Here is a 19,784-nt window from a genome sequence, read left to right on the forward strand (position 1 = left end):
CTATATTTTAAAGAAGTGTAATTGGTATGGTAAGAGAGAGGATAAAATTGATTCCTACAAAATGGTCAGTTTAAACCAGAAGAGTCAGAAACAGAAGTCTTCAAATTAAAAAAAAAAAGTTACAAATATGGCTAATATTAATCTAACTAGATAAATCATCACTGTAAATGCGAACGGTCTAAATATATCAATTAAAAGAGCAAGATTATCAGAGTACATTAAGTGGATTAAGAAAACAAGACTCAAGTGTATGTGTTGTCTATAAAAATCTACTTTAAATACAAAGATACAGAAACACTAAAATAAAGATATGGAGATAGGTTCATCATTGTATTAGTCAGGGTTCTCTAGAGGAACAGAACTGATAGGATATATATATATCTTTTATATATAGATATATATCCTTTATATATACATATATATCCTTTATATACAGATATATATCTATATATATATATCCTATATATCCTATAGCCTACATCCTTTATATATATATCCTATATATATATCCTATATATCCTATAGCCTATATCCTTTATATATATATATCCTATATATATATCCTATATATCCTATAGCCTATATCCTTTATATATATATATCCTATATATATATCCTATATATCCTATAGCCTATATCCTTTATATATATATATATCCTTTATATATATATATATGGAAGTTTATTAAGTAGTATTAACTCACATGATCACAAGGTCTCACAATAGTCCATCTGCAAGCTGAGGAGTGAGGAAGCCAGTCTGAATCCCAAAGCTGAAGAACTTGTAGTCTGATGTTTGAGGGCAGGAAGCATCTGGCATGGGAGAAAGATGTAGGCTGGGAGGCTAAGCCAATCTAGCCTTTTCATGTTTTTCTGCCTGCTTTATATTCTAGCCACGCTAGCAACTGATTAGATGGTGCCCACCCAGATTAAGGGTGGGTCTGCCTTTCCCAGTCCACTGACTCAAAGGTTAATCTCCTTTGGCAACACCTTCACAGACACACCCAGGATCAATACTTTGCATCCTTCAATCCAATCAAGTTGACACTCAGTATTAACCATAAGAACTCCAATCCTTGCTAGCTTGAACCCATACACATCACCAGAGATCATACATAGTCTTCAAATAAAGGCAATAATAAGGCCATAATTACACCTGACATAATACAACTGTCCTTTGTACAACCAGAAATGCACCAATCCCCAACCCAAATGCTATTACATAAAGTTAACAATACTTAAATGCTGATATGAAGTCAATAAAGTTTATGTCACATGATAAAGGAAAAAGGAAATAAAATAAATATATTTTGTAGTGCAAACGTATACATGCACAAACATGTTTTTAGCAAAAGAAGGAGGAAATGCTCATGATAATTACAGTCATCCTTTCTGCAACTGGTCACGTGGTCATAGCTGGTATTGATGACTACCTTCTTCTATCACCCATTCTGTATTCCCTTTGCCTTCAGCAAGCACCTCAGCAAGTTTTTTTTTCTTTTTTTTTTCCCCCCCAGGCGTAGTGACCCAAACCTTCATTCCTGAAGGGTCTGGGCCGTCTGTGGTCCTGCCCGGATTGGGCTGTTGTAGTTTCCCATTGACCTTAATCATAGGGCATGGTAATACTAAGATACACCCTGATGGATCTCCTGTATTCCATGCATACTCTTCCTTACCTCCACTGTGGAGTAGTAGACTGATTTCATCTTGATAGTCCAGGTCAGTCACCCCAGCCAACACTGGAACTCCCTTCTTAGCCTGTTGACTTGAATGTAGGAGGAGCTCAAAGTGTCCAGGTGGCAATCTTAACTTCCAGTTCAGTGGAATTGTTGTTGTGTCTCCTGGTGGCAGCATTCTTCCCTATGGAACTAAGACCTCTGGGCCAGCAGAACATAATGTCGTGGGAACAAATGGCAAAAATTTGTTCCCACGACATTAGCAAAAAAAATTTGCTAGGTGATGGTGAGTGGTGCCACTTCCATTTCCACCTCTTGATTCCTGAACCTGTGAATTCTGGCTATGAGAGAAACAGCATATCTTGGATGCTGATTCTGAGCATACACAGCCTTTTAGAGGACTTTGCCCCAGCCCTGAAAAGTATTGTCACCTACTTGACATTGTAATTAAGACTTCAAAAGGCCATTCCACCATTCTATTAATCCAAGTGCTTCAGGATGATGGAGAACGTGGTAAGACCAGTGAATTCCATGAGCATGAGCCCACTGCCACACTTCTTTAGCAGTAAAATGAGTGCCCTGGTCAGAGACAATGCTGTGTGGAATACCATGATGGTGGATAAGGCATTCTGTGAGGCCACGGATGGTAGTCTTGGCAGAAGCATTGCATGCAGGACAGGCAAACCCATATCCGGAGTAAGTGTCTATTCCACTGAGGACAAACCTCTGCCCTTTCCGTGATAGAAGAGGTCCAATATAATCAACCTGGCACAAGGTAGCTGGCTGATCACCCCGAGGAATGGTGTCATATCGAGGGCTCAACATTGATCTTTGCTGCTAGCAAATTGGGCACTCAGCAGTGACTGTAGCCACGTCAGCCTTAGTGTGTGGAAGTCCATGTTGCTGAGCCCATGCATAACCTCCAAACCTGCCACAAAGGCCACTTTGTTCATGGGTCCATTGGCTGATGACAGAGGTGGCTGGGGAAAGAGGTTGAGTGGTGTCCATGGAACGAGTCATATTAAAATCCTCCTCTGCTGAGGTCACCCTTTGGTGAGCACTCACATGAGATGCAAATATCTTCACAGTTTTTGACCACTCAGAGAGATTCGTCCACATAACTCTTCCTCAAATTTATTTGTCACCAATTTTTCAATCATGCTTCTTCCAAGTCCCTGACCATCCAGCCAAACCATTGGCCACAGCCCATGAATCAGTGTATAATTGCACATCTGGCCATTTCTCCTTCCATGCAAAGCACACAACCAGGTGCACTGCTCAAAGTTCTGCCCACTGGGAAGATTTCCCTTCATGGCTGTCCTCCAGGGATGTCCTAGAAAGGGGCTGTAGTGCTGCAGCTGTCCACTTTCAGGTGATGCCTGCATGTCATGCAGAACCATCTGTGAACCAGGCCCCAGTCTTCTCTTCCTCTGTCAACTGATCATAGGGAACTCCGCATGAGGCCATCAGCGCAGACTAGGGGAGAGAAGGCAGGGTGGCAGGAGTGCCATCAAACTGTACTATACACAGTGAAGAAGCACTTCAGACTAAGAAAAAATAATACTAGAAGGAGACTCAGTTTCTCCAGCAAGGAATGAAAAGCACCAGAAATAGTAAATATGTGGTTAATTACAAGACTATTTTTTCTCTCAGTTTACTTCATATACACACCTTTTTAAATAAAAAATTATAATAGGGTCATGGATTCTATAATGTATATAGATATAATTTGTCTAAAAATTATACTGTAAAGATAAGTGGATGAGGTGAGTGAACTATGATTGTAGAACTTCTACATTTCACTTGAAGTGGTGCAATATTAACTCTAAGAAAACTGCAAAGCATCTTCTTAGATGTATAAGATGCACATTGTAAACCCTGCAGCTATCATTAAAATAATAATGCAAAGAGGTGTAGTTAGAAAGCAAATGAAAACAAAATACCAAAAATATTTAATTTATCATAACACAGAGGAGATTAAAACAAAACAGTGAATCTAAACAGAATGTATTAAATAACAGTAAAATAGTAAACCCAAATCCATCTATGTGAATTATATTAAATGTGAGTGGATGAACATTACAGCGTAAAGGCTGTGTGCATGAGACATCCCTTCTGCGTGAGACAAGCAGGAAATCTGAAGCCAGTCATTGGATCTCTTCAAATGCCCGGGTGTCTAAAGTCATGTGGATCAACTGCTCATTGTTCTACTGGTTTTTCAAGTTGTATCCAGAAAGTTTACACTGGGTAGATTTTACCCACTCCTTCAGCAGAGAGAGGCTCTGGAGATCCAGGAGCTGAGAATGGAAGCAGAGAAGGGAGGCCGGCGGTGCCCAGCGCACTCCTCCAGGGCAGGAGCCTGGGGCAGTGCAGGTGGGAGGAGCTGTTCCTGAAATGAAGATGCCCCCTCTGGTGTGAGGGAGCCTTGGGGGATGTGGGCTTCTTGAGCAAGTTTTATTTTTTATTTTTTTTAACTTTGATGAACATAGGAGTCACTGAGAATACCTAATCCTAGAAAATCCACCAAATCCTATAGGTCTGGGGTGGAATTCCCAAATCTGCAATGATAGCAGGCACCCAAGTGCGGACGCAAAGACACCAGCTGGAAACATTAGACCGGAGGGGTCAGGGCACCTCAAATGTGGACGGTGCTGGGTGCATCAGAGCCCTGAGTGCTGGCTGCAAGCTGGGTCCTCACTCACTCACCCCACCGACCCCAAGCTCCACAGCATCACCGAGCACCGCCGACCACATGTGTGCCGCCAGAGCCAGGCCAAGAGCCCCTCACCAGGGGCACGGCCCTCACAAGGGCACGCTCACCTGGGTCAATCTACTTCTTTACTTCAATAATTGAAATAACTTGTCGGAGCCCAGATTTAATGGTGTCCTTGATTAATCTCACTGTAGGCTTCTGCAAAGTAGATTCTAGGCTGGGGAGCACAGAAAGTCAACCTCTATTTGTTGTTTTTCAGCCATAAAATGCCTCTTACAAAACAAAGGCAGCTGAAGCCGGGGTGTGAGGCACCGCTGGCAGGTCCCCGGGGAGCCAGGGCAGGGCCCGATGCTGCTTCACTTCAGCGCTTGCTCCATTTCATAAATTGATTCTCAAACGGCAATTCATTAAGTCACTTAAATTGTGCACATGCATCTGCAATTTAAGCAATGCTAAAGTAATCTTCTATCAATAATCAAATATATTTTATTAGTTTTTCCCTTCTGGCAAAGAGGTAAATAATCCTAAAACAGCCTATTTTAGTCACTTACAGAAAATGGACACAGCCTTTTCTAGGATATGGGTCATGGTCATGTGTAGACAATACTTTTGATACTGTCAGCTCACAATTGTCCCTAGAAAAGCCAAAGTCACTTACATTCTATCTAATTCAAGGGATAAAGTGAGAGAAAGGACACATAAAATTGGAAATACGGACACAGGCCTGTGAGTTGTCCAATGACATTACTAAACAACACTATTTGCTAAAAGCCAATCAAACCAACTCTGAAGTCAGATATTCTTTTACTCTTTTTTTTTTTTTTTTAGATGGAGTCCCACTCTGTCACCCAGGCTGGAGTGCAGTGGCATGATCTCAGCTCACTGGAACCTCCACCTCCCGGGTTCAAGGGTTTCTTCTGCCTCTGCCTCCTGAGTAGCTGGGATTACAGGCATGCACCACCACACAAGGCTAATTTTTGTATTTTTAGTAGAGATGGGGTTTCACCATGTTGGTCAGGCTGGTCTCGAACTCCTGACCTCGTGATCTGTCCGCCTCGACCTCCCAAAGTGCTGGGATTACAGGCGTGAGCCACCGCTCCTGAAGTCAGATATTCTGAACTTGATGTTAAGCAGTGAAGAAAGTCGCTCTCGTGAGTGAGGTCTGGGCTTGCAGTTCTCTCCGTGGGGCCCTGCTGTGGGCAGGAGCCCGTGGATGGGGTGACTAGGTGCGGGGCGGGCTCTGTGGTCCTGCAGTTGCTCTGGGTCTCCTAGCGAACCTGCGTTCCTGGGCTGCGGCTTCTCAGTTTCTTTGGGCGGGACAGCACCGCCAGCATGGGCTGGAGGTGGCCATTTCTCTCCCCGTCGGTGGGCGAGTCTCTGGTAAAAGAGTTTCCCTTGCAGAGAGGCCTTGTCAAGAAGAACCAACGGCTCTGGTTATTTCTAAATAGTTCGTTTCTCCTCTCCCGGAAGAAGCAGGAGGGGATTTTTCTCTGATCTTCATTGTGAGGACCCGGCCAAGCCCCTTGAGGTAAAATCCACAGAAGTGTGTGAGGTTTCCCTAAGACAGGACCCTGGAGCGTGTAGCCTCAGATCCGTCTATGTTGAGCCTGCAGCAACTGGTCCAGGGTGGCTCCAGTTTCCGGCCTCGCACTGGGACGCTGGCTCCTGTGGAGGGTCCTGCCTCGGGGGCAACACTGTGGCTCTGCACTCACCTGTCTGTGGCTCCGATTGGGGCAGCCCTGGGCCTTGACTTCTCTGAGGGATCTAAGAACTGTCAATTTTCAGTTCGCTCAGCTTTTTCCCCAAAGATAAAGCTGGGGATGGGAGTGAGGACTCCCCAAATCTCTCCTGCCAGACCGGAAGCCACGAGTCTAAATCTCGCTACCTTTAAGGAAATGAATCCAGCCTCCAGGGCTTTATAAAGAAGACAGAATTCCTGCTCAGGGGTGTGGCCTAAACCCCGTCCCACTCAGGGGACTGCATGCAGGGAGGGGCAGGCCCTCTTCACATTACAGGAGACTGAGAGAGCAGGTGCCTTGGTTAATGCCTCCCAGATGTGGCTTCTGACAGGTGGGTCTGCTGGGTGTGGCCCTGAAGCTTATCTTGAGGAGGTGAGGCTTGGGCCCCAGACCCTTGGGCACTAATCGCTTGGGTTACATCTTACACTGAGTGCCCAGGGTTTTGGGGGTCTGACCAGCACATGTGCCCTAAAGCTGATCAGGTTTCTGTCTTGATCTTATCTGTGCCTCATCTTCCTTCTCTAGCCATCTGGTCCATCCCAAGTGCTAGCTTATGCCTCTTCAGCAAATTCTCTTCTTCTTACATTCAGATTTGGGTCCAGTGCTTGTAAGCCACCCCTTAATTGGCATCTGCTCCTTACTTTTTTAAATTTCAGCTTTTATTTAGACTCAGGGGTACTATGCAGGTTTGTCCTGTGGGGTATATCCCACGGACCTCTTTCTATCCTCTGTCTTCAACAAGTGTCACATGAATCATGATTGGACACAGCTATGAGACAGAGGCAGTTAATTCCTTGAGTATCTATGAGTGTCCAACACTGGCGCTGATTCCTGCGGGCTCTGAGCAGCTCACCTTCCGGGATGGCTCCATCTCCTGGGATGTGAGGGGTCGTTCCCCAGGGCAGAGCCAAGGACGGCATCTTCCCAGGGCTGCCAGCACCTTAGAGAGCCCACGGGGGGAAGAGCAGAGTGGGTCACGTGGGGCCAATGGCTTTTGACATCTGTGATGAGGGCGGATAACAGACATAGGAAATGATTCTGATTGTTTTAATTATCGTTCATCTGAAATCATTCCACCACAGACAGCTTGTTCACCTGCTCCAGACAAAACTAAAAACCTGACTCGACTTCCACATGGCAATAGAGGACAAAGGTTACATCAGGCAATTCTGCTTTCACTTTAGGGCAGTGGCATCCCTCAGAATGCATGCACTCCTGGCCCCTGACGCCATCCCAGCCTCCCACTCATTCCCACATGGCCCTGGACATATCTGGCTGCTTACCCTGTGGCGTGCCCACCATGTGTGCATTGAACATCTCGCCGTACTTTGTTCTACTAAGCAACAGTTGAGAAAACAACAGCAGCATGTACCTACTAAGCAGAAAAATACTTAAACTGCTCCTGTTAGCTAATTGTTTCCTTGAATTCCTTACAAGTCCATGTTTTTGCCTGGCTTTTCATTTGTGGTTGACTTCTGGGGGCTCTTGTACCTTTAAACATCAGCATTAACTAGGCGTATTTTAAATCACTAACTAAAAGAAAGAAAACCTCATTAAGAACCCGAATCACATCTAACCTCCCCTGGGTTTCTGGGACAGGGATCCCCTGCAATCCCTGTTTAAAATATCAGGAATATGACATGGCCCACTGCAGGGGTCAGCGGAGCCTCCACCCAGCACTAAGGTGCTGTCCGTGGCCCAGATAGAGCTGGACAGGGAAATCTTGACGTGCAAATCGGCTGCTCACCTGGGCTAAGGTGATGGAACTGTAGGCCCAGACCTGTGCCTACACCAGTTCTCCAAGCCCTGCTCACATGTCCACAGGGTCCTGAGAGTGCGCTGGAGGTGACATCTGAAGCCACACGCCCTGGTCCCCACCCACCCACTGTGTGTTCCATGCCTGTTCCTGATCTTGTTTTTGACTCTACTTCCCCCTGGCATGGTAAACAACATTTATATAAAAATGTCCCTGATTTATTTTTTTTCGTTCAAGTAGACAAAGGAATAGACAGTTCGTGTTCATCTCATAGTCACATACCTCTGATATTCTAAACTGGCCATCTGTAATCCGGGCCACTGGGCGGCGTTCTTCTGATATTCTGATCCCTAGTTCCCCAGAAGCAGTTGCAGCTGGGCGCCGTGGCTCGCGGAATGTGTAATGATCAAGTTGGGGTGTTCGGGGTATTCCCCATCTTAAGTGTTTATCGTTTCTGTGTTGGGGAAATTTCCAGTCCTCTCTTCTGGCTACATTAAAACATACAATGCATTGCTGGTAACTATAGTCACCGTAGTCCACAAGCAAACATTAGACCTGACGTCTTGGCTGGGCACGGTGGCTCGTGCCTGTAATCCCAGCACTTTGGGAGGCTGAGGCGGGCGGGTCACAAGGTCAAGAGATCGAGACCATCCTGGCCAACATAGTGAAACCCCATCTCTACTAAAAATATAAAAATTAGCTGGGCATGGTGGCATGCATCTGTAGCCCCAGCTACTCTGGAGGCTGAGGCAGGAGAATTGCTTGAACTTGGGAGGCAGAGGTTGCAGTGAGCTGATATCACGCCACTGCACTCCAGCCTGGGCGACAGAGCAAGACTCCATAAAAAAAGAAAAAAAGAACTGATGTCTTCTGTGTAACTGCAAGTTTGTAGCCACCCCCCTCATACCTTCCCCAGCCTCTGGTGTCTGTCATGCTGCTTTCTAACTCCATGAGATCAAGTTGCTTAGCTCCCACGCACACGAGTGACAACACGCGACATTTGTCTTTCTCTGCCTCGCTTATTTCACTTAACATAATGATGTCCAGTTCCATCTATGTTGCTGCAAATAACATAATTTCATTCTTTTTTATGGCCAATAGTATTCCATTGTGTACATATACCACATTTCCTTTTCGTAACTTTTATTTTAGGTTCAGAGATACATATGAAGGTTTGTATAAACATGTGTCAGGGGGGTTTGCAGTACATATTATTTCATCACCCAGCTATTAAGCCCAGTACCCAATAGTTGTCTTTTCTGCTCCTCACCCTCCTCCCACCCTCCCCTCTCAAGTAGACCCCAGTGTCTGCTGTTTCCTTCTTTGTGTTCATAAGTTCTTATCATTTCACTCCCACTTATAAGATCGAGTATAAGACCTTGATCTTGTGAGAATGTGTGGTATTTCGTTTTCTGTTCCTGTGTTAGTTTGCTAAGGATTATAGCCTCCAGCTCCATCCATGTCCCTGCCAAGGACATGATTTCATTGTTTTTCATGGCTGCATAGTATTCCATGGTGTGTATTTACCACATTTTCTTTATCCAGCCTGTCACTGATGGGCATTCAGGTTAATTCCATGTCTTTGCTATTGTGAATACTGCTGCAATGAACATTCATATGCATGTATCTTTATGGTAGAATGTTTTATATTCTTCTGCGTATCTATCCAGTAATGAGATTGCCAGGTCCAGTGGTAGTTGTGCTTTTAGCTCTTTGAGAAATTGCCATACTACTTTCCAGAATGGTTGAACTAATTTGCATTCCCACCAACAGTGTGTTTAAGTGTTCCCTTTTCTCTGCAGCCTCTCCAGCATCTGCTTTTTGTTTGTTTGACTTTTTACTAATAGCCATTCTTACTGGTGTGAGATGGTATCTCATTGTGATTTTGATGTGCATTTCTCTAATGAGCAGTGACACTGAGCTTTTTTCATATGTTTGTTGGCAGCATGTATGTCTTCTTTGGAGAAGTGTCTGTTCATGTCCTCTGCCCACATTTTAATGGGGTTATTTGTTTTTCTCTTGCAAATTTATTTACTTTTTGTATAGACGCTGGATATTAGATAATTAGCAGATACATAATTTGAAAGCATTTTCTCCCATTCTGTAGGTTGTCTGTTTATTCTGTTGACAGTCTATTTTGCTGTGCAGAAATTCTTTAGTTTAATTAGATTCCACTTGTCAATTTTTGCATTTGTTGTGATTGCTTTTGATGTCTTTGTCATGAAATCTTTGTTTCTATCTCCAGGATAATATTGCCTAGGTTGTCTTCCAGGGTTTTTATAGTTTTGGATTATATAGTTAAGTCTTTAATCCATCTTGAGATGCTTTTTGTGTGTAGTATAAGGAAGCAGTCCAACTTCAGTCTTTTGCTATGGGTACTCAGTTATCCCAGCACCATTTATTGAATAGGGGGTCTTTTCTCCGTTGGTTATTTTTGCCAACTTTGTCAAAGATCAGACACAGATGGTCATAGATGTGTGCCTTATTGTTAGGCTCTCTATTCTGCTCTATTGGTCTATATTCCTGTTTTTGCACCAATACCATGCTGTTTTGCTTACTGTAGCCTTGTAGTATAGTTTAAAGTCAGGTAACATGATGCCTCCAGCATTGTTCCTTTTGCCTAGGATTGCCTTGGATATTCAGGCTCTTTTTTGGTTCCATATCAATTTTAAAATAGTTTTTACTAGTTCTGTGAAGAATGTTTTTGATAGTTTGATAGGAATACCATCAAATCTGTGAATTGCTTTGGGCAGTATGGACATTTTAATGATATAGATTCTTCTTATTCATGAGCATGGAATGTTTTTTCATTTGTTTGTCTTCCTGATTTCTTTGAGCAGTGTTTTGTAGTTCTCGTCGTAGATATCTTTCACCTCCCTGGTTAGCTTCCTTCCTATTTCTTCCTGTTCCTTCCTATTTCATTCTTTCTGTGACAATTTGGAATGGGATTGCCTTTCTGATTTGGCTCTCGGTTTGGGTGTTGTTGATGTCTAGAAATGCTAGTGATTTTCGTACATTGATTTTGTATCCCGCAATTTTGCTGAAGTTGTTTATCAGCTGAAGGAGCTTTGGACCCAACACTGTGGGGTTTTCTAGATGTAAAATCATGTCATCTGTAAAGAGGGATAGTTTGACCTCTTCTCTTCCTATTTGGATGTCCTTCATTTCTTTTCTTGCCTGATTGCTCTGGATAGGACTTGCAATACTATGTTGAATAGAAGTGGTGAGAGAGGATATCCTTGTCTCAGGCCAATTTTCAAGGGGAATGCTTCCAGCTTTTGCCCATTCTGTATAATGTTGGCTGTGGGTTTGTCACAGATGGCTTTTATTATTTTAAGGTGTGTTCATTCAATACCTAGTTTATTGAGCATTTTTAACATGAAGGGGTGTTGAATTTTATCAAAAGCCTTTTCTGTGTCTATTGAGATAATCATGTGTTTTTTGTCTTTAGTCCCGTTTATGTGATGAATCTCATTTATTGATTTGCGTAAGTTGAGCCAACCTTATAATCCTAATTTCAGACAAAACAGACTGCCAACGAACAAAGACCAAAACAGATGAAGAAGGGAATTACATAATAGTAAAGTGTTCAATTAAATAAGAAGGCTTAACTGTTCTAAATATATATGCACCCAACACAGGAGCATCAAGATCCATAAAGCAAGTTCTTAGAGACCTACAAAGAGACTTAGACTCCCACACAGTAATAATAGGAGACTTAAACACTCCACTGACAAGACAGATCATTGAGGCAGAAAATTAACATACATATTCAGGACCTGAAGTCAACATTGGACCAAATAGATCTGATAGATCTTCACAGAACTCTCCACCCAAAAACAACAGAATATACATTCTTCCCATTGCCACATGGTACATACTCTAAAATCAACCACATAATTGGACATAAAACAATCCTCAACAAATGTTAAAGAACCAAAATCATACCAAACATACTCTCGGACAACAGCACAATAAAAATAGAAGTCAAAACTATGAAAATCGCTAAAATTTATGCAATTACATGGAAATTAAACAACATGCTTCTGAATGACTTTGGGGTAAATAATAAAATTAAGGTAGACATCAAGAAGTTATGTGAAAATAATTAGAACAAAGATACAATGTAGCACAGTCTCTGGGACACTGCTATGGCAGTATTAAGAGGGAAATTCACAGCACTAAATGCCCACATTAAACAGTTAGAAAGATCTCAAATTAACAACCTAACTTCAAAACTGAAAGAATTAGAGAAGAAAGAATAAATCAACCCCAAAGCTAGCAGAAGACAAGAAATAACAAAAATCAGAGCTGAACTGAAGAAAATTGAGACATGAAAAACTATTCAAAAGATGAATGAATCCAGGAACTGTTTTTTTGAAAAAAATAATAAAAGAGACCACTAGCTAGACTAATAAAGAAGAAAGAGAGAAGATCCAAATAAATGCAATTAGAAATGGCAAAGGGACTATTACTACTGACCCCATATAAATCAAAACAACCTTCAGAAATTACTGCGAACATTTCTATGCACACAAACTAGAAAACCTAGAAGAGATGGATACATTCCTGGACACATACATCCTCCCAAGACTAAGCCAGGAAGAAATTGATTGCCTTAACAGACCAATAACATGCTCCAAAATTAAATCAGTAATAAATAGCCTACCAATCAAAAATATCCCAGGACCTGAGGGCTCACAGCTGAATTCCACCAGATGTACAAAGAAAAGCTGGTACCATTCCTACAGAAACTATTCCAAAAAATTGAGGGGAAGGACTCCTCCCCAACTCATTCTGTGAGGCCAGCATCATCTTGATACCAAAACCTGGCAGAGACAAAACAAAAAAGAAAACTTCAGGCCAATATCCTTGATGAACATCGATGAAGAAAATCCTCAACAAAATACTTGCAAACTGAATCCAGCAGCACATCAAAAAATCTTCCATGATCAAGTAACCTTCATCCCCAGAATGTAATGTTGGTTCACATTTTCTTTATCCATTCATCCATGGGATCCGTGGACATTTAGGTTTGTTGCTTATCTTTGCTATTGTGAATAGTGCTGCCATAAACACGCAAGTGTAGGTATCCCTTTCGTATACTGATTTCTTTTCCTTTGGCTAGATACCCAGTAGTGGCATTGCTAGATTGTGTGGTAGTTCTATTTTTCGTTTTTTAAGAAATTTTAATCCTGTATTCCACAGTGGCTGTACTAATTTACATTTTCACCTGTAGTGTACAAGAGTTCCTTTTCTCCACATCCTCACCAGCATCTGTTATTTTTTGTCTTTTTCCTAACACCCATTCTAACTGGGTATAATGATCTCATTGTGGTTTTGATTTGCATTTCTCTGATGATTAGTGATGTTGAGCAATTTTTCATACATCTGTTGGTCATTTGTATGTCTTCTTTTAAGATTGTCTATTCATGTACTTTGCCCACTTTTTAATGGTATTATTTGATTCTTTTACTGTTGAGTTGTTTGAGCCCATTTTATACTCTGTAATTTAGTGCCTTGTTGGATGAATACTTTGCAAAAATTTTCTTTCATTTCACAGGTTGTCTCTTCACACTCTTGACTGTTTCCTTTGCTGTTCAGAAGCTTTTTAGTTTAATATAGTCCTATTTGTCTATTTTTGTTTTAGTTGTCTGTGTTTTTGAGGTCTTACCCATAAAATGGTCACTTGGGTCAATACCCAAAGTATTTCCATCAAAGTTTTCTTCTAGTAGTTTTATAGTGTTGAGTCTTACATTTAAATCTTTCATCCATCTTGAGTTGATATGGTAAGAGATAGGGGTCTGTTTCATTATTTAGCATATGAACTCCAGCACCATTTGTTAAAGAAGGTGTTCTGTTATGTATGTTCTTGGCTCCTTTGTCAAAGATCAGTTGGCTGTAAATATGTGAATTTATATCTGGGTCCTTCATTCTGTTCCATTGCTCTATGTTTCTATTTTTATATTAATATCATGCCATTTTGGCTACTATCACCTTGTAATATATTTTGAAGTTAGGTGATGTGATTCCTCCAACTTTGTTCTTTTTGCTCAGAACCACAATTCTTAAACACAAATGATCCTAGACTGGTAGTGACTGAAGGCCACTGGCAGAAGCAAATGGATGCAAAGGCATAAGAATGATACAATGGACTTTGGGGACTAGTTGGGAAGAGTGAGAGGGGGTGAGGGATAAAAGAGAACAAATATGATGCAATGTATACTGCTCAGGTGATGGATGCACCAGGCTCTCACAAATCTCCACTGAAGAACTTACCCATGTAACCAAATACCACCTGTACCCCAATAACTTAGGGAAAAATAAAATTTAAAAATTAAATAAATAAAATCCCACTACCCATATAGTCTAGAGAACATTACTGACTTCACAGGTCTAAATTAAATAAGATAGTGTTTGCCTAGTGCTTAGCATACATATGCTCAATTAATGGACATTTCAGCAAGGGCAGAAGAGGACTCTGGTTGGGTTTACAATATCCCTATAACCTCCTTGACACTCACTGTAATCAACAGGAAATGAGTTTCTGATTCCTAACTTAAAATAAAGGTGGCAAATCTAGGTAGCATAAAGTGATTTAAAAAAATGAAGCAAATGGAAACATTTTCTGGAACAATGTGCCTTCATTCTAGGCCTCAAATAAATATTTAAGTTCCTGATGAGCACACAGTCAAAAGCAATTGGTCACACAAAAGAATCAAGTATCTATGATAAAAATAAACAAGCAAGCAAACAAAATCTAACAAAAGAAACATACAACAAGTAGGATGGGAAATATTCCAGATAATAAAATTATTTGACACAGAATTTTATTTTATTTTATTTTATTTTATTTTTGAGACTGAGTCTTACTCTCTCACCCCATGTGGAGTACAGTGGTGCAATTGTAGCTCACTGCGGCCTCCAACTCCTGGGATCAAGTGATCCTCCAGCCTCAGCCCCCCAAAGATTTTTCAAAATAATTAAACGAGAAAATGAATTTAAAATATGAGTGAAAGGAGGAGATTATAAACAGTGCCCAGGCAGATTTGAAACATATCTAGATAGACCTTTTAGAAATGACAAATTAACCTAAATAACACATTCAGTAAAAACCTTCACAGCAAATTGCAGATAGCTAAGGAGAATTAGTGAGAGGGTAGCTAAATTAAGAAAAGTTAACCAGAATGAGACACGGAGTTTCAAAAGGATGGAAGCAGAGAAAATCTAAACGTATTTAACAGGAGTCCCAAGAGAAGAAAAGCAAAGGCAAAACAGTTTTCAAAGTGATAATGGCCGAAAAATTTTGTAAAATTAATCAAAATTAGTGTAAACCATAGACTCAAGAAGCCCAGTGAATCCTAAGAAAAGTAAATAAAAAGAAACCTAACTCTTCCCAAACCATGGTGCAAAAGTTAAAATCAGCCAAGCAGGAATGATGGCAAATACCTTAAAAGCAGCCATGGTTAGACATTGTCAGCAGCATCAATGGACGCCAGAAGGCAGAAGAATAACTTTTTAAATATGTTAAATAAAATTACCACCAACCTTGAGTTCCAGACCCAAAATATGCTTTCAAGGGTGAGAAAAAAAATAAAAGAACTGTTGAAAAAAATAGCCACAAACAGGTCCACACTAAAGGAAATTCTAGAAGATCTGTTTCAGGCAGCATGAAAATAATCCCAGATTAGAATTCTGAGATTCAAGAAGGAATAAAGCACAAAGAAAGCTATAAAATATGTGGGAAATCTAAAAGATTTTAGACTGTATAAAATAATATCTCCTGTGCTTAAAAATACAAAAAGTCAAAATACTTAATAACAATTTTATGTAAGTTTTGAGGAAAGTAAATGGAATTAAAATGTTTTAAAATCTTTATATAATCTGAGAAGAATATAAAAGTGTTGATTAACTTTAGGCTTTGGTATGTAAAGTATGGCTGGTACAGTTTTTAACGTAGAAGAATAGAAATAAAAATATATAACAAGAGACTAGAAAGAGGAAAAAGCAAAATAATAAAAATGTCACTATATTCCAAAAATAAAAGAAAAGAAAAGACAAAAGAATATAGAATAAGTAGGAGAATTAACAGCCATAATATGATAGTGGATTTAAACAAAAATGAGTAGTCATATCAAATATAAATGGATCAAATAATCTTATAAAAGGTTAAAAACAAGTAAACGAAATACTATGGCAATGTTTAAAAGAAGAATTCAAAAATCTGAAAGTATAATTTCTCATAGACAATAAAGGAAGGTAATCTTTAGCTCCTTTTTACAAACCATGCTTGGCCAGGTGCGGTGGCTCAAGCCTGTAATCACAGCACTTTGGGAGGCTGAGGTGGGTGGATCACGAGGTCAGGAGTTAAAGACCAGCCTGGCCAAGATGGTGAAATCCCATCTCTACTAAAAATACAAAAAAAAATTAACTGGGTGTGGTGGTGGGTGCCTGTTATCCCAGCTACTCGGGAGGCTGAGGCAGGAGAATCACTTGAACCTGGGAGGCGAAGTTTGCAGTGAGCTAAGATCGTGCCACTGCACTCCAGCCTGGGTAGCAGAGCAAGACTCCATCTCAAAATATAAATAAATAAATAAAATAAAAACTATGTTAACTGTAACATCCGTCACAAACTCTATGGAAACGAGCATTACCAAATATAAAGGTCATTTCAGAATGATGAAAGTAAATTTATCAGGAAATTATAACCGTTGTAATTAATATGTACCAAATAACATGATCTCAAAACCTGTGATGCAAAAACTAGCAAAACTTTATGAAGAATGCATGAATCCACACACATACTAGAACATTTTAATAACCATCACTCCATTTGCAGTAGTTAATAGAACCAACAGCCAAATATTTACTAAGTATGTAAAAGAGTTGAAAAATACAATTAAAACATTTAATTAATGGAAACATATGGAACGCTGCATGAGATACTTTCTTTTCAAGCAGATTTAACAAAATTGATGAAATCTTGGGCCATAAAGAAGTGTCAACACATTTCAAAGGAATGAAATCATATTACGTATGTGATACAACCATGATGAAATCCAGGTAGAAGTTAATAACAAAACAATAGTTAGAATATTATCTTCACAAGTGTTAAAGTGAAAAATGCCCTTCTAAATAGCCAATGTCAAAAATAAATTTACAGCAAAATGGGAAATATATTTCAAACTGAAAACAAGCAAATGAAGACTTTGGAGTAGGTTCTCATTGGAACATGACAGTGTCTTTGTTCTGAATGCTTCTTCTCCTTTTCAGAAAAAACACCAACAAAAAAGCAAAACATCAGGAAGAAATGCTCACAAATTACACATCCAGTGGGCCTTGGGAAGAGAGGAGGAGAAGCTGCACAGTCCACGATGCAGGTAAAGGCTTCCAGAGGCAAAGGACAGCAAGTCTTGGCAGTAGATGGGTTGTCATGGGACAGAACAGGGAGCACCCAGAAGGGTGCATGTGTTGTGGATTGGGGAGCAGGTGATGGATCTTGGAAACCTTCAGAAAAGGGAGGCCCACCCCTGAGCACATGACAGTAATCAGGGCAGGCGTTTCTGTAGGAAGAGGAGAGAGAAGCTTGGGAAGCCTCCCAGGAGGTGAGAGGTAACACATTCTAGGAAATGAGAGCAAAATGCAACTTTGGAAGCCTCTAAGGAGACCTAGCAGCCCAGATAGCAATAAAAACTTCTCTGGATCAGGGGAAGCCACAGACTGGTCCATATTTTAATGTGGCAGCCACAAAGAAGAGCTACTTATATTGGAAATGTGGAAAGCTTTCCTCGTCTATATTCACAGAATATTTGTTGCCTTCTCCGGAAAAAAAGCAAATTAAACCAAAAACTTCTGGGTGTCCGAAAGAAAAAAAAATACTTATAACCATTATAAACAAATTCAAACTAGTTGAGAAAGCAATATTTGAAATGCTTGTCAAAGACAAGGACCAATATTACTTACCCATAAAGTCACAAAGATATGAGGGGGGAACAGATTGAAAACCCAACAGAAACACAGGATTCTCTAGCAGAACCAATTCCTGACTTCTCAGAAAGAATCATAGCAATAATATTCCTTCAGAGATTTACATGTTGATGACAGACAATAGGTAACTAACAGAACCTTTCTCTGGCTATAAAATCATTGGTTCATATTTTCTTAAACATAACAACTAAGTTACTCCATTTACTTCTGGCATAATGTGTTGTTGAAAAAAATGACAATTATCATTTTCTCTCCTTATAAATCACTTGTTATTTTTGCCTGGACCTCAAAAAATGCCTACCTTTCTCCCTCCCTCCCTCCCTCCCTTCCTCCCTCCCTTCCTTCCTTTCTTCCTTCCTTCCTTCCCTTCTTTTGTTAAGGCCAGGAAATTTACTAAAATCTCTTAACTTTGGCCATTCGCGTTTATATTCTCAGACACATGCTGTGCTCTCTCAATATGCAGTTTCAAATCTTCTCCTTTCTTTTAATTTCAGGAAAGTGTTCTTGAAGTATAGTTTTTAGTATTTCTTCTGTTTCTTTTTATTTTGATTTTTCTTTCCAGGGATGCCAATTATTAATATGTCAAAATTTCGTTGCTTTTCTTGAGTATTTGTCATTTTCAAATCTTTTCATCTCTTCCTTTTTTATTTGTAAATTTTTTATTCTATCTTTTTTGTTTGCTCATTTAAATTTTTATTTCTTTATTTGTTTTTGATGGCTTTCTTCCAATTACTTCCTGGGTTCTTTTACCTCATTTTTGTGTCTTCCTGATTCTGATATTTGCTGTTGGTGGTTTGTTTTCCTATTTTGTGTCTCTTTTTTTAGCTTATTTAGAATGAGCCCACTGGAGGGTGGATCTGTGTGCTCTTCTGTTATTGCAGGGATGTTCTTCTGTCTTTTTCTAGCTAAAGCTTTGTGTGGGGCTTGACCTGGGTGCTCTTTCATTGCTGGTTTCCATGAGAGTTAAGTTTCCTGAACTTGAGGAGTTGGTATGGCTCCTGATATTTTTTCTGTCTTCATTGAATTCTTCCTGGGGTTCCGTTTTTCACTGTGTGAAAACAGCTGCTGCTTTCTGAGATTCTCGGCTCTGCCAGGCTCCCTTTTCTCTGGACCCCATTCCTCCACCTCCAGCGTTTCTGTCCTGCTCCCTCTGTCCAGCCAGATCAAAGCAGCTTATCCTCCACATGGGGCCCTGCCTGGGAGGGAGCCGTCAGGGCTGACCTGGCCAGCACTCCAGTCAGCCCTCTATCTGAGGGGACAGAGCTCTCCCCTGCACCTGCTGCCTCGCTCTGGGTGGCTGCAGGGCTTTCCAGGAAACACCCCTTGGATCCCAGGCTGTCTCCTCACCCCAGGCTCAGTGGATTCAGGGCTGCTTCCCTGCACTTTCTTGCACACACAGGTGAGTACCCAGCAGGACTGGCCACCATTGCTGGTGTCCTCATCCACAGGGACTTTGGGTTTAGGGATATCTTGTCCCATCTTCCCAGAACTGTTATACTCTTTTTCTTTCCAGTAAATTGTGTGTGGGCAGTGGGGAGGGGAGGATATGGAAAATACTTTAATTCCTCTCTGAGCTTCTCTTTCGAAAATGATTGGTACTTTAATGTGCTGGTTAATACTGAGTGTCAACTTGAGTGGATTGAAGGATGCAAAGTATTGATCCTGGGTGTGTCTGTGAGGGTGTTGCCAAGGAAGATTAACATTTGAGTCAGTGGGCTGGGAAAGGCAGATCCACCCTTAATCTGGTGGGCACCATCTAATCAGCTTCCAGTGAATATAAAGCAGGCAGAAAAACATGGAAGGGCAAGATGGGCCTAGCCTCCCAGCTTACAGCTTTCTCCTGTGGAGGATGCTTCCTGCCCTCGAACATTGGACTCCAAGTTATTCAGTTTTGTGACTCGAAGTGGCTCTCC

This window comes from Gorilla gorilla, chromosome 19 (genome assembly GCF_029281585.2).
Source record: "Gorilla gorilla gorilla isolate KB3781 chromosome 19, NHGRI_mGorGor1-v2.1_pri, whole genome shotgun sequence".
Classification (NCBI taxonomy): Eukaryota; Metazoa; Chordata; class Mammalia; order Primates; family Hominidae; genus Gorilla; species Gorilla gorilla.